Consider the following 13,314-nt stretch of genomic DNA (forward strand, 5'->3'; position numbering starts at 1 on the left):
TTCAGAGCTTTTTCTTTTTCTTAGAGCCGCTGCTCTTGCTGGCAACAACCTCTTCATGTTCACTGCTGAGTGGCTCCTCCTTGAAAGAGAATTTCCTCTTTTTCTTGGAGACACTCTTGTTTCCTGACTCTTCAGGGTCACTAACTGGTCCTTCTTTGGGGAAAGATTTCTTCCTCTTGGGAAGAGTTCCACTGCCAGCTGTCTCTTCAAGATCACTACTAACCAGCTCCTCCTTGGAAAAAGATTTCTTTTTCTTGGATTTGGAGAAGGAGACAGATGGGTCTTCCATTCCAGTCTCCTGAGGAGCCTCCTGGGTACATCATGTTTCAATTTGTATTAGCCACATTGTAGGTGCTCAGTAGTCACATGTGTCTAGTAGCTACCATATTTATTAATCAACACCAGTCTAGACTATAAGTCTCATGAAGGCAGGAACCTTGTCTATTTTGTTCACTTCTTTGCACAGAGCCTGGCACATATTATGTATTCAAGATATATTTGTTGAGCAGGCTAATAAAGTGCCAATATGAAATTAAAGGTAAGTTATAAAATGTATATTCTTTTCATATATAGTGTATTTCTAAAAGATTCCCATGACTTTTTAGATTTTTCTAAAAAAGATCATGCTATGCTAAAACTCTTCAAAAGAACAATTTTTGGAGCTTTGGTACTTATTGGTCTGCTTTCAATCTGAAGAAATTTTAATCACTTTATGCTCTGTGTGTGAGATCTCACTTCTACAGGCCTACATTCACTTTTTAAAAAAAAATGTGGTAAGAGCACCTGACATGAGATCTACTCTCTTAAGTTTTTAAATGCACAATACAATAGAGTTACTATAGGGACAATGTCGTACAGCATATCTCTAGAACTTATTCATCTTGCATAACTGAGATTTTATGCCCACTGATCAGCAACTCTCCATTTCCTCCTTCTTCCCAGCCCCTGGTGAACACCATTCTACCTTCTGATTCTATGAGTTTCACTATTTTAGATACCTCTATAAGTAGACTCATGCAGTATTAGTCCTTCTGTGACTGACTTAATTTATTTAGCATAATATCCTCCAATTCGTCCATGTTGTCACATATTGCCCAATTTCCTTATTTTTTTAAGTATGAATTATATGCTGTTGAATGTATATACCACATTTTCTTATCCATTCATCCATCGATGGGCATTTAGGTTGTTACCACATCTTGGCTTTGATGAATAGTGCTGCAATGAACATTGGAATGCTAATGTCTCTTCGAGATCCTGATTTCAATTCTTTTGGATAAATACCCAGAGAGGGATTGCTGAATCATACAGTAGTTCTATTTTTACTTTTTTGAGGAATCTCCATACTGTTTTCTATAGTGACTGCACTATTTTTCATCCCCACCAACAGTGTATGAGGGTACCAATTTCTCCACATTCTCACCAACACTTGTTGTCTTTTGGTTTTTTTGATAATAGCCATCCTAACAGGTATGAGGTGATATCTCATTCCAGTTTTGATTTGCATTTCCCTGATGACTAGTGATGTTGGGCGTCTTTTCATATATCTATAAATTATTTGTATGTTTTCTTCAGATAAATGTCTCTTGAAGTCTTTAGTCCATTTAAAAATTCTGTTACTAATTTTTTGCTATTGTTTTAGAAATTCCTTATATATTTTGGAAACTAACCCCATATCTGATATATGGTTTGCAAATATTTTCTCCCATTCTGTAGGTTGCTTTTCACTTTGTTGATTATTCCCTATACTTTTCAAAGCTTTGTAGTTTGAGGTATCCATTTTTGTTTTCATTATCTGTGTGTTTGGTGTCATGAAATCGTTGCCAAGACCAATGTCATGAAGATTTGTCCCTATATTTTCTTCTTGAATTTTACAACTTCAGGTACTACATTTAAGTCTTTAATCTATTTTGTGTTGATTTTTTTTGTATGGTGTAAGATAAAGGTCCAATTTCATTTTTTGGCATGTGGATATCCAATTTTTCCACGCAAGTTTTTTTTGGTTTTTTTTGGCACAGTTGCCTTTTATTTATTTATTTATTTATTTATTTAAAAAATAAATTTATTTATTTATTTATTTATTTTTGGCTGTGTTGGGTCTTCGTTTCTGTGCGAGGGCTTTCTCTAGTTGCGGCGTGCAGGGGCCACTCTTCATCGCGGTGCATGGGCCTCTCACTGTCGTGGCCTCTCTTGTTGTGGAGCACAGGCTCCAGATGCACAGGCTCAGTAGTTGTGGCTCACGGGCCCAGTTGCTCCGTGGCATGTGGGATCTTCCCAGACCAGGGCTCGAGCCCGTGTCCCCTGCACTGGCAGGCAGATTCTCAACCACTGCGCCACCAGGGAAGCCTGCCTTTTATTTTTTAATTTTTATTAACTTTTTTTGGCCATACCACACGGCTTTCAGGGTCTTAGTTCCCCAACCAGGGATTGAACCTTGGCCCTCAGCAATGAAAGTATGGAGTCCTAACCACTGGACTGCCAGGGAATTTCCCTCCACACCAGTTGTTGAAGAGACTATCCTTTCTCCACTGTGTATTATTGGAAACCTTGTTGAAGATAAATTGACCATATATGCATGGGTTGATTTTGGGCTCTCTAGTCAATATGTCTTTCTTTACACCAGTACCATACTGTTTTAATTACTGCAACTTTGTAATATTTTTTTAAATTGGGAAGTATGATGTCTTTAACTTTGTTCTTTCTCAAGATTGATTTCAGAAACAAGATAAGTTCCTAGAAACATACAACTTACTAAGACTGAATTATGATGTAATAGCAAATCTGAACTGATCAATAATGAGTAAGGAGATTCAGTCAGTAATTGGAAATATCCCAACAAAGAAAGCCCAGGACCAGGTGGCTTCACTGGTGAATTCTGCCCAATATTTAAATAACAATTAGTGCCAAGCCTTCTCAAATTCTTCCAAAAAACTGAAGAAGAGAGAACACTGAAACTCATTTTATGAAGTCAGCATTACCTTGATACCAAAACCAGACAAATATACATGAGAAAAGAAAACTACAGGCCAATATCCCTGATGAATATAGATGAAAAAATCCTGAAGAAAATACTATCAAACCCATCCAATCCAACATCACATTGAAAAATTCCAGATCACATTAAAAGGATCATGCACCATGACCAACTGGGATTTACCCCTGGGATGCAAGGATGGTTCAACATATGCAAATCAATTAATGTAATACACCACATTAACAGAATAAAGGATGAAAATTACAAAATTGTTTCAATAGATGAAGAAAAAGCATTTGACAGAATTCAACACCTTTTCATGATTAAAAAAATTGTCTATTTTTTTCTAAAATTTTAATTCAAAAAGATAGATGCACCCCAATGTACATAACAGCACTATTTACCATAGTAAAGACATGAAAGCAACCTAAGTGTCCACTGACAGGGGAATGAATAAAGAAGATGTGGTATATATATATGATGGAATATTACTCAGCTGTAAAAAGAATGAAGTAATGTCATTTGCAGCAACATGGATGGACCTAGAGATTATCATACTAAGTGAAGTAAGGCAAACAAAGAAAGATAAATACCATATGATGTAACTTATATGTGGAATCTAAAAAAATGATACAAATGAACTTATTTACAAAAGAGAAATAGACTCACAAACATAGAAAACAAACTTATGGTTACCAAAGGGGAAAGTGGGGGGAGAGGGATAAATTAGGAGTTTGGGATTAACAGATACACACTACTACATATAAAATAGATAAACAACAAGGACCTACTGTATAGCACAGGGAACTATATTCAATATCTTGCAATAACCTATAATGGAAAAGAATCTGAAAAGGAATATATATATATCTGAATCACTTTGCTGTCCACCTGAAACTAACACAGCATTACAACATTGTAAATCAAGTATACCTCAATTAAAAGATAATTCTCAACTAACTAGGAACAGAAGGAAAGTATAATAAAGGCCATTATGAACAGCCCAAAGCTAACATCATATTCAACAGTGAAAAACTGAAAGCTTTTTCACTAAGATCAGGAATAAGGTAAGCATGCTCACTCTCACAACTTCTATTCAGCACAGTACTTGAATTCCTAGCCAGTAATTAGGCAAGACAAAGAAATAAAAGGCATCTAAATCAGAAAGAAATAAGTAAAATTATCCCTGTTTGCAGAAGCATGATCTTATATATAGAAAATCCTAAATACTCCACAAAAAAACTGTTAGATAAACAGATTCAGTAAAGTTAGAGTATACAAAATCAACATACAAAAATCAGCTGTTTCTATACACCAATAACAAACTATCTGAAAAAAAATTCAGGAAATAATCCCATTTATAATAGCACCAAATAGAATAAAATTGTTCTTAAGAATACAGTAAGAGGTAAAAGAGATATACACTGAAAACTACAAAACGTTGATGAAAGAAATTTAAAAAGATACCAAAACCAGAAAGATATCCCATATTCATGGTTAGGAAGATTTAATATGTTAAAATGACTTAGATTTTTAATAGGCTCCCTGTGGCTGCTTTGTTGAGAGGAGAACAAGGGTGAGAAGCAAGGAGCCCAGTAGGACACTATTTCTATAATCTTCATGACATATCACAATTTTATAACAGTGTAAATGATGAGAAATGTTTAGATTCTGGATATATTTTGAGTGTAAAGTTAACCAAAATTGCTGATGATTGAATGTATAGTGTGTAAAAAATTGGAGTCAAGAATGACTGAAACAGCAAACAAACAAACAAACAAAAAACTACTGAACTGTTTTCCAAAGTGACTATATCATTTTGCGTGTGTGTCAGCAACATATGAGCGATTCAATTTTTCTGCATCCTTGCCAACGTTGGGTGTTGTCACTATTTTTTATGTTAGCCATTCTGATAAGTGGGTAGTGGTACATCACTGTGATTTTAATTTGCATTTCTCTAAAAATACCCTTACAACAACAACAAAAAAACAAAACAAAAAAGAATGATTGAAATGGAATTAGATAGTGATGATGGTTGCACAACCTTGTGAATATACTAACAACCCTTGAATTGTATACTTTAAAAGAGTGAATTTTATGGTGGTGAATTATATCTCAATTAAAAAATAATGATTACTGAACTGTCTTTGTCTTGAGCAACTGGAAGAATGCATTGGCAATTACCAACATAGGAAGGATGGGGTCAAGGGAGTCAAGGGAGTTGTGGAGTGGAGGAAGAGAACAGAAGTTGTAGATATATTAAGTTTGAGATGCCCTTTAGACAACAACATATAAATGTTTAGTATGTGGTTGGATATATGAATCTGAAATTACAGGGAAAGTTTCAATTTGGAGGTAGAAATTGGACATTGTCAGAATGTAGAAGGTATTTAAAGCCACAAGACAGGATGAAGTCCCCTAGAAAGAGAATGTAAATAGAAAAGAGAAAGACTTGCGCAGGAGCACTCCAACATTTAGAGGTCAAAGAGATGTGAAAAATCAGCCAAAGAGGCTGAAAAAGAGGAGTCAGTGAGGTAGGGAGAGAATTAGATCTCCAAAAAAGCGAGTAAAGAACATGCCTTATGAAGCAGAAGTGATCAATTCAGTTAAATCCTGCTGATGGGTTCAGTAAAATAAGAATTGAGAATTGGCCATCAGACTTAACAAATTGGTGATCATGACAAGAATTATTTTGACTGTCTTGGGGAGCAAAAACCCACATGGTGTTTTATGGGTGAGTGGGAGGAGAGAAATGGGGTTAATGGGAACAGAAATGCGAGAGGGAGAGGAAGGAGAATATGGTCAAGAGAAGTTTTATCTTTTCTTTGAAAGTGGGAGAAATAAGGCAGATTTATAGGCTGACGGGAAGGAACTATGGAGAGAGTGAAAATTGATAATGCAGGGGAGAGAAAAGAGAATGGTTGTAATGATATCCTTGAATGCAGATGAAGAGGATGGGGTTCAGTGACAAGTAGAGGATTGTCCTTATATAGGAGTCCAGACAATTTATACCTTGTTTAACAGGAGGAGTGTGAATGTACAGGAGCACAGGTACAAGTAGGCTGGTAGATGTGGTTGGGAGTGTGTAGTTTCCTTCTTACTGATTCTACTGTCTTAGAGAAATAGAAACCAAAGCCATCGACCAAGAGTTAGGATGGAGAAGGAGATACTTGAGCTTTGTAAAAGGGGAGAGTATTAAATACCTGTCTAGAAGAGTGAGAGAAGGAAAGGATAAGGGAAGTATAGTTGACCTTCTAGGCAGTGCCAAAGGCCCACGTGAGAGATTACTGGTCATGAAATTTAAAGTGAGATATGTCAGCACAGTTGTGTGTGTGTTTTTTCCCACCAACAGCACAAGTACAGGTGTGGAGTAAGCAAAGTTGGATTAATCAGAATTGGAGATGTTTTTCAGAAGAATAGACTGGGAAAACATGTAAGGAGTTGTGGGTGTATACAAAAAATGGTTGCAATAATGAGCCATGACCTTTAAGCCCAGTAAAGAAGGAAGGACCTGAGCAGAGGAAGGACAGTGAGTCGTGGTGGGCATACCAACTCTGCTTCACCCCTAGACATCTAAATCCAGCAGCACAAATGGCCTAGTAAAAACTCAAGGCTCGGGCTTCCCTGGTGACGCAGTGTTAAGAATCTGCCTGCCAGTGCAGGGGAAACTGTTTCCAGCCCTGGTCCGGGAAGATCCCACATGCCACGGAGCAGCTAAGCCTGCGAGCCACAACTACTGAGCCCGCGTGCCTCAACTACTGAAGCTCGTGAGCCTAGAGACCGTGCTCCGCAACAAGAGAAGCCACTGCAATGAGAAGCCTGTGCACTGCAACAAAGAATAGCCCCCACTCGCTGCAACTAGAGAAAGCCTGTGCACAGCAACGAAGACCCAACACAGCCAAGAAAAAAAACCCACAAAACCTCACATGAAATATTCTTCATGTGAATTCAAATGATGATATTCGAAGTTGTGAATAAAAATCCCTTTACACATTTTCTTAGAGGGAACAACAATTGAATGTGTGTTATCATTGATCAGAGGCGAGAAAAGAGCAGTAGTCTGTTCATGACGGAATGTGTCAGTGTTTAAAAATACTCCAAGAGTCAATATTTAATTAACAAATTGCCATTCTCATTTCACAGATGGCACGATATGAGAGTGTTAGCTATAGAATAAAGAATTAATGAATCCCTGTCAGGAAAACATGGGGATTAAATCTATATGTATCTCACATGATCATTAAAACCGTGGACAGAGGAAATTAAAAAGATTGAAGAGCAGTCACTGGAAATATCCTTGGGTCAGAATATCTAAAGAAAGCAGCTTATGTAGAATGCAGACTTCCCTTCTGTGGTCTAAATCTTGAGTACAATAAAATGGTTTATACACAGTAGGCATAAAACAAATATTTGTTCAATGAATTGATTGAATAAATAAATGATGATGAGCAGTCATTTCTCCAACATGACATTTGTATGTAATAAAATCTGTCCCATTTTGCCCGCCCCATGTAGGTTCAGTTTCTGGTTGGTAATTGGTGATGGTAGAATGGCTGTTCAGATTGAAGAGGCTTCTGGTTGTTCATGCGCCACCATTCCCGCCCAGGTGATGCTTGCAGCTCATTAGACTGATGATATCCTTTTACACCCCATGCCTTTGCAAATACGATTCTCTCACTCTGAAAACTGCTTGTTACCAATCCCCTTGACCCCCGTGACCTCTCACTCACCTCTAGCTTGTCTACCAGGAAATTCCTTATTTCTTTCCAGCAGCAATTCAAGCATCACCTACCTCCTCTGGGCAGACTTTTCAACTCTGCCTTAGTCTGTTTTGGCTCCAAGTTTTGCACCTCTCCAGATTCACCGGGACTCACCTACTTTGCAGGCCTCGGTCACTTGCTTAGAGGAGAACCCTCCTCTACCATCACCACAACTCCTAACGTGCCATCTTTCTCAGCCTTTCCCAGGTGAGGACTGGCTCTGGCATGGCTCCATCACACCCACCGTGATGGCACTGCAAAGACCCTGGTTCCAGAGCCTGACCCACTGCGCCCCCTGAGTTTCAGCTACCCCAGCCACTTCAGAGCCAAATGAAGCACCTTGCAGTGGGGCCTGGGTTCTGACGCTCCGGCCCTGGGGTGAGGTCATATAATCCAGAAATGCAAGGCAGGGGATTCCTTTTACAGTATGAACTTCAACCAATGAGAGACAGGCTTATTCCTGTCTCTTCCTCCCTGTGCCCTAAATCCATTCAGACTATTCTAAAGCACAGAGGTGACCATACAGCTCTCTGGAGAAGTCTAGTGTGACCAAAATTTTAGCTGTGTTTCTTAAAACCTTTGTTTTCCCTTATTCTCTCCTTCTTGCTCCTCCATAAAATGCTAACACAGGAGCTCTGGCCTGGGTTCTGATTTCTACGGACGGTTCTGTCCTCTAACAACCAGGGTGGCAACGAGGGTGTACCTCTATCCTAACTTTTAATAACCTGTGTTGTAATTATTAGTTTACTTTTAGAGAGATTCTTAAGGGAAAAGACTCTCTCTCAGTAGTCTCATTACTTAGCACCATGTTTGGAACATGATGGGTGATTTAATAAACAACTGTTAATTAATTAATGGCTTAATATTAAGCTATTACATGACACATTTAAAATGAGAAGATTCCTTAGACATTTTTGTTTTAACCCCTTACTATATGGAGGAACAAACTCAAGGCCAAGAGAAATCAAGGGACTTTTCCAAAGTTATGCAGCTATTGAGTAGCATGACTAGACCAGCACATTGGTTTCCTGATCTCACAACACTATTCTCTCATTTGAAAATGATTGCTTCCATTTCTGTGAGAGGAAACTACACCAGAACCAATCTGACAAACTTGTGTTTCTCCAGGCAATTAAAATATAAAATTGGCTAACACTAACAATAAGAAAGAGTGTTTCTTTGGCTCTGACCCCACCCTCCTGTAAAGTTCCTGCTGCCTTTTTTTCTGGATGTCGCCAGGAGGGGTCTTACATGTGATTGCAAACGCAGTTCTGCTAGCTCCCACGTGACACCTGTCATTTCATTCCTTTTCTATTTTAATTTCTAGCATGAGATCCATAGCCAGGGCTTGCCAGGTGGACATCTGTAGGCTTGGCACACCTGCAGAGCCTCAGGTGTCTCCTGTTTCTTCTGCAGGATTCTTGTATGCCAGTCAGCTCATTGTTAAGAGCCACTGTATGGTGTCCATATTTCCATATTTACCTGAAATGGAGAGAATCCCCTGCACCTCGTCACAGTGTTCTGGACCTTGGAGGACAGGCATTTCTTCCTAAGTCTCCAGTAAAGCAGAATTATCTCTTTATTTAGTCTCAATCACAACTCAGTGTCTCAGATATGATTCTCCAAGATTGGCGGAAGGCACCTGGACAACTTGACCAAGCAAGAGTCATAATTGTGGAAGAGGGAGGAGGTAAGGTAGAAAGGAGGCTCACCAAGCCCCAGACTATCACAACACGCTCCACAAGTGCCCAGTGTCCTAGTGCAGGGGTCAGCCCATGGCCTGATTTTGTTTGATCAGTAAGCTAAGAATGATTTTAATACTTTTAAAAGGTTTTAAACTCAAAACACAAAGGAGAATCTGCTACACAGACCCATGTGACACAGAAAGCCTAAAATATTTGCTGCCTATCCCTTTATAGAGTTTGCGTACTCTTGTCCTAGAAGGAAAACAAAATGCAACAATTAGAAATGGGAAATACAGCAATGCACAATATGAACTATGTAACTGTAAACTATAAATCAGTTCCTTTTGTTCTGCAACCTTATTAAAATCTTGCATTTTTCATTATGATGGGAATCAAAAGCATAGAGAAATGAGTCTCATCTGGCGATGATTTGTCCCTACCACAGCAGACGATGGCTCTGCTTCCAGCCATCATGACCTTGGGCTGCCTCTGGTCTTAGTGCCTGACTTGCCATTGGAGGGAGATGCCATCCTCTCACACCCTGTCCCATTATTCTTCAATCTAAAGGGAGCACTTTACGTGGGTCTTCCCTTAGGACGAGGAACCCCTTCCTCCCAGAGTAGAGGTCTTCAGGCTTGTCTGGATAGACTCACGGGATTCTTGAACCACAGTCTTCAGTTCTGCCAAGAGGAGTGAATCTGAAGAAAAACATAGTTTAGATTCAAACTGAGGCTCCTGATACACATGAAAATAGATTTGATTTTTATTTAATTTTATCTCAGTTTGGTTTTGAATAGACCACAAGTATAAATATTTGCTTCCTCTTTGCTGCAAATTTCCTTTAAGACCTGACCTAAGTGTAAAATTTAATAAAAATTTCATGGAAAGGGTAGGATGATTATTTTTCATTTATATTTTCTTTGCCTTTGAAATTTAAATTCCTGTGCCCTTTCTGGGTGGTTGTTTGCTAGCTCATCATTGGTAGATAAAAGTTCCATATGACAAGAAATATCCTAGGGTGCTAAAACACAAGAAAATTAAAAACCTTGCCATGTGCCATGTGCTACTGGTTTATTTATTAATTTGCACTTTATCACTCCATTTCTTTTTTTTTTAACATCTTTATTGGGGTATAGTTGCTTTACAATGTTGTGTTAGTTACTGCTGTATGACAAAGTGAATCAGCTATATGTATGTCTGTTTTCCAAGTGTCAATTAAAAACAGCAACAAAGTAATGTCTTCTTTAGGCTTAGGAGAAAAAGAGCCTTCAACATTAATTCAATAAACACTTCTTAGATTAGTCATGTTAGATTAAAACAATAAGGATTGTGACACCAGTGTCACACATGTGGTTAACTTTATCCATGTGTCTATTTTCCCTTTGCTTTTTTATTAGTGGAATGAGAAGAGGAGTTTCCATAAAAAGTGGCACCAGACTGTTGTCAGTCAACTCCTGTCACCTTTGTGGTGTGGTCTCTGAATAACCAATTTCTATTCTGAGCCTCAGTTTCCTTTCTTGTAAAACAGAGCATCAATTTGTCATTTATCTATCCCTTGTGGAAGACATTTGAAGAGAGAATGAGATAATGTCCATAGAATGTTTTATGTTTCTTGGAAGAGAGGTCCTTTGTAGCATTTTAAGGACATTTTTTTCTGGAAGAACATGAGGATTCACCTGAGATGGTACTGAAACTGCCACTGAGAACACAGACTGGGAAAATGAATCTGCCTGGGTGGATGATGGTCAGAAACAACCCAAAGCCTTGTATTATTTGTTTTTCGGCTCAAACATCTCTTTAGTTGTTCTTCAACCATGATCCTATTTTACTTTATTTATTTATTTGTTTGTTTGTTTGTTTGGGCTGCATGTGTGCCATGCAGGATCTTAGTTCCCCAACCAGGGATTGAACCTGTGCCCCCTGCAGTGGAAGTGTGCAGAGTCTTAATCACTGGACCACCAGGGAAGTCCCCCATGATCCCATTTTAAATCCTATGTGAAAGAGGAGATTTGATTTGATAGAACTTTGATACCACATATTTGGAATAAATAATCTCACAACAGTACCTGTATCTTCCTTTCAGCTTTTAAGACATCTACATTTAAGTCTTTTCCATTTTGTCCTGTTATGGAGCTACTCTTATTTAAGCACAATAGAACCTAAATAAATTAGACAAAAAGGAATTAAATTGGGTGTTTTCAAAAGCAGGCAAGCAAACAAAAACTATAGTAGACATTTTCTTAGAGGACTCTCTATAAACTAATGCTTGTATTCATAATTCATAGTCACTGTTCTCTACTATGTTGACATAACATCTCCCTTGAGTTGAGTTGTATATTTATCAAGATCCTGTTGTGTTTACACTCAAACTGGATTAGGCTATTTGTGTTTGTTGTTGCAATGATCTAATTTGATCACATTTTGCCAATACTTATTAAAATATGAATTTGAAAGAAAATAATTTTCTCAATAAGAACTAAGAATATTCAGGAAAGGAATTTTAAAAAGAACCTCAAAAATAATTACCCTTGGATTAGATCTGAGCAGTTAGGAAAATCTGGGATAATTTTGCACTCGAATTGTTTGAAAAACATCTTCAGGTTCTTGCTCCATTAAGAAAACCCCTAAAACTGGAGATTGTAGAGTGAAATATAGATATGTTTTAAGAAATAAAAATAATATGGAACTCTAATTGATAGAACCATGATTAAAGGAATTACCAAAAAAAGAAATAAGAAGAGATATAAATCACTAGATATAAACATGGTAATGTGGTTGGATCTTGAAAACATTATGCTGGAAAAAAGGCAAGAAATTGAATAAGAACTATAACACAATACCATATGTATAATTTAAATTCATATACATGAAACAAAAATACACATTTCTAAGAAGTCAAAAACATATGCATTAAACCTACAAGGTATCACTGCCTTTGAAGAAAAAGATGGTAAAGAGATGGGAGTGGGAGAAGGATAGAAGAGAATAAATATACATATAAAAAATATACAAGAGAAGACCCTTGTCTTGGAAAACAATGTTGATGTGTCATGAACTGTGGAGTATGATTAACTCATCCCTCTTTAACAGATGGTCCTATCCCTCACTCTCAAATATCATGAACCTAGAAAACAAGAGAGGTGATGACAGCATTCAAGGGAAGACAAGAGAATTTTACAACTGGGACAGTAATGGATCAGTGTAGTAATTGTCTTAGCAGACATCGGTGCTTGAAGTGGGAGAAACCAAGAAGAAGCAAGCTGATTCTTGCTATAGAAGTTCAACAGACTCAGCAGGTATGTCTGGAGGCAAGAGTGCAAATACAGTTGGAAATGGGATTGATTGAAATTCTGCTCAAGGAACAGCTAATACCTTGGGTTCCTTCCTCCAGCCTAAGCAGTCAGGCAGCTTCCCCTCCCTCACTGTCAAGGAAGCTGAGAAGTTTACTTTCTAGAGTGGAGAATGGTCACAGTTGGTTGGAGTAGGAGGAATCCCACCTGAAAACTGGTGAATAAAGAAAACAAGTCTATATTGAATGGTGCATCTCTTCAGCTCCTCTTTCCCTCTTGCATCCCAGAACCCCAGCAACTAAGTTTATACCTACACCTACCTCCCCAGTTAGGACATTGGGAAATCTGACACACCAAGAGAAAAGACCTCTGTATAGTGACAACTGGGGATCTTTAAATGAAATGGCTCAAGATCCTTCCCTTCCACCTACAGTGAGCAAGCCAGCTTGATTCAGAAACACAGAGCTTTCAATCAACTTCTTGGCAACTCATTCTTTTGAGTGCATTGGCAGTCAAGGATAACCAGAAACCAGAAATCAGTTTTGAATAGTAATTTTGCATTATAAAAATGGATTCTGGATTATTTGCTCTTTTAAATTATCCAT

At 38.0% G+C, this 13,314-nt stretch overlaps 1 protein-coding gene across 5 annotated transcripts in view; it reads left to right on the plus strand.

Annotated features, from left to right (window-relative positions):
* Positions 1–13,314, plus strand: part of MORC1 (MORC family CW-type zinc finger 1) — a 357,937-nt gene that overhangs the window by 103,718 nt on the left and 240,905 nt on the right. For 2 of the 5 annotated variants that reach the window (XM_059922174.1, XM_059922178.1), the window contains exon 2: positions 12,510–12,715. The exons of the other annotated variants lie outside the window; for them this stretch is intronic. The gene's annotated coding sequence lies outside the window, so the exon portion shown is untranslated. The remainder of the gene's footprint in view (positions 1–12,509; positions 12,716–13,314) is intronic. 5 annotated transcript variants of the gene reach the window in all.

The sequence above is a fragment of the Balaenoptera ricei genome, chromosome 4 (assembly GCF_028023285.1).
Source record: "Balaenoptera ricei isolate mBalRic1 chromosome 4, mBalRic1.hap2, whole genome shotgun sequence".
In the NCBI taxonomy this organism is placed as follows: Eukaryota; Metazoa; Chordata; class Mammalia; order Artiodactyla; family Balaenopteridae; genus Balaenoptera; species Balaenoptera ricei.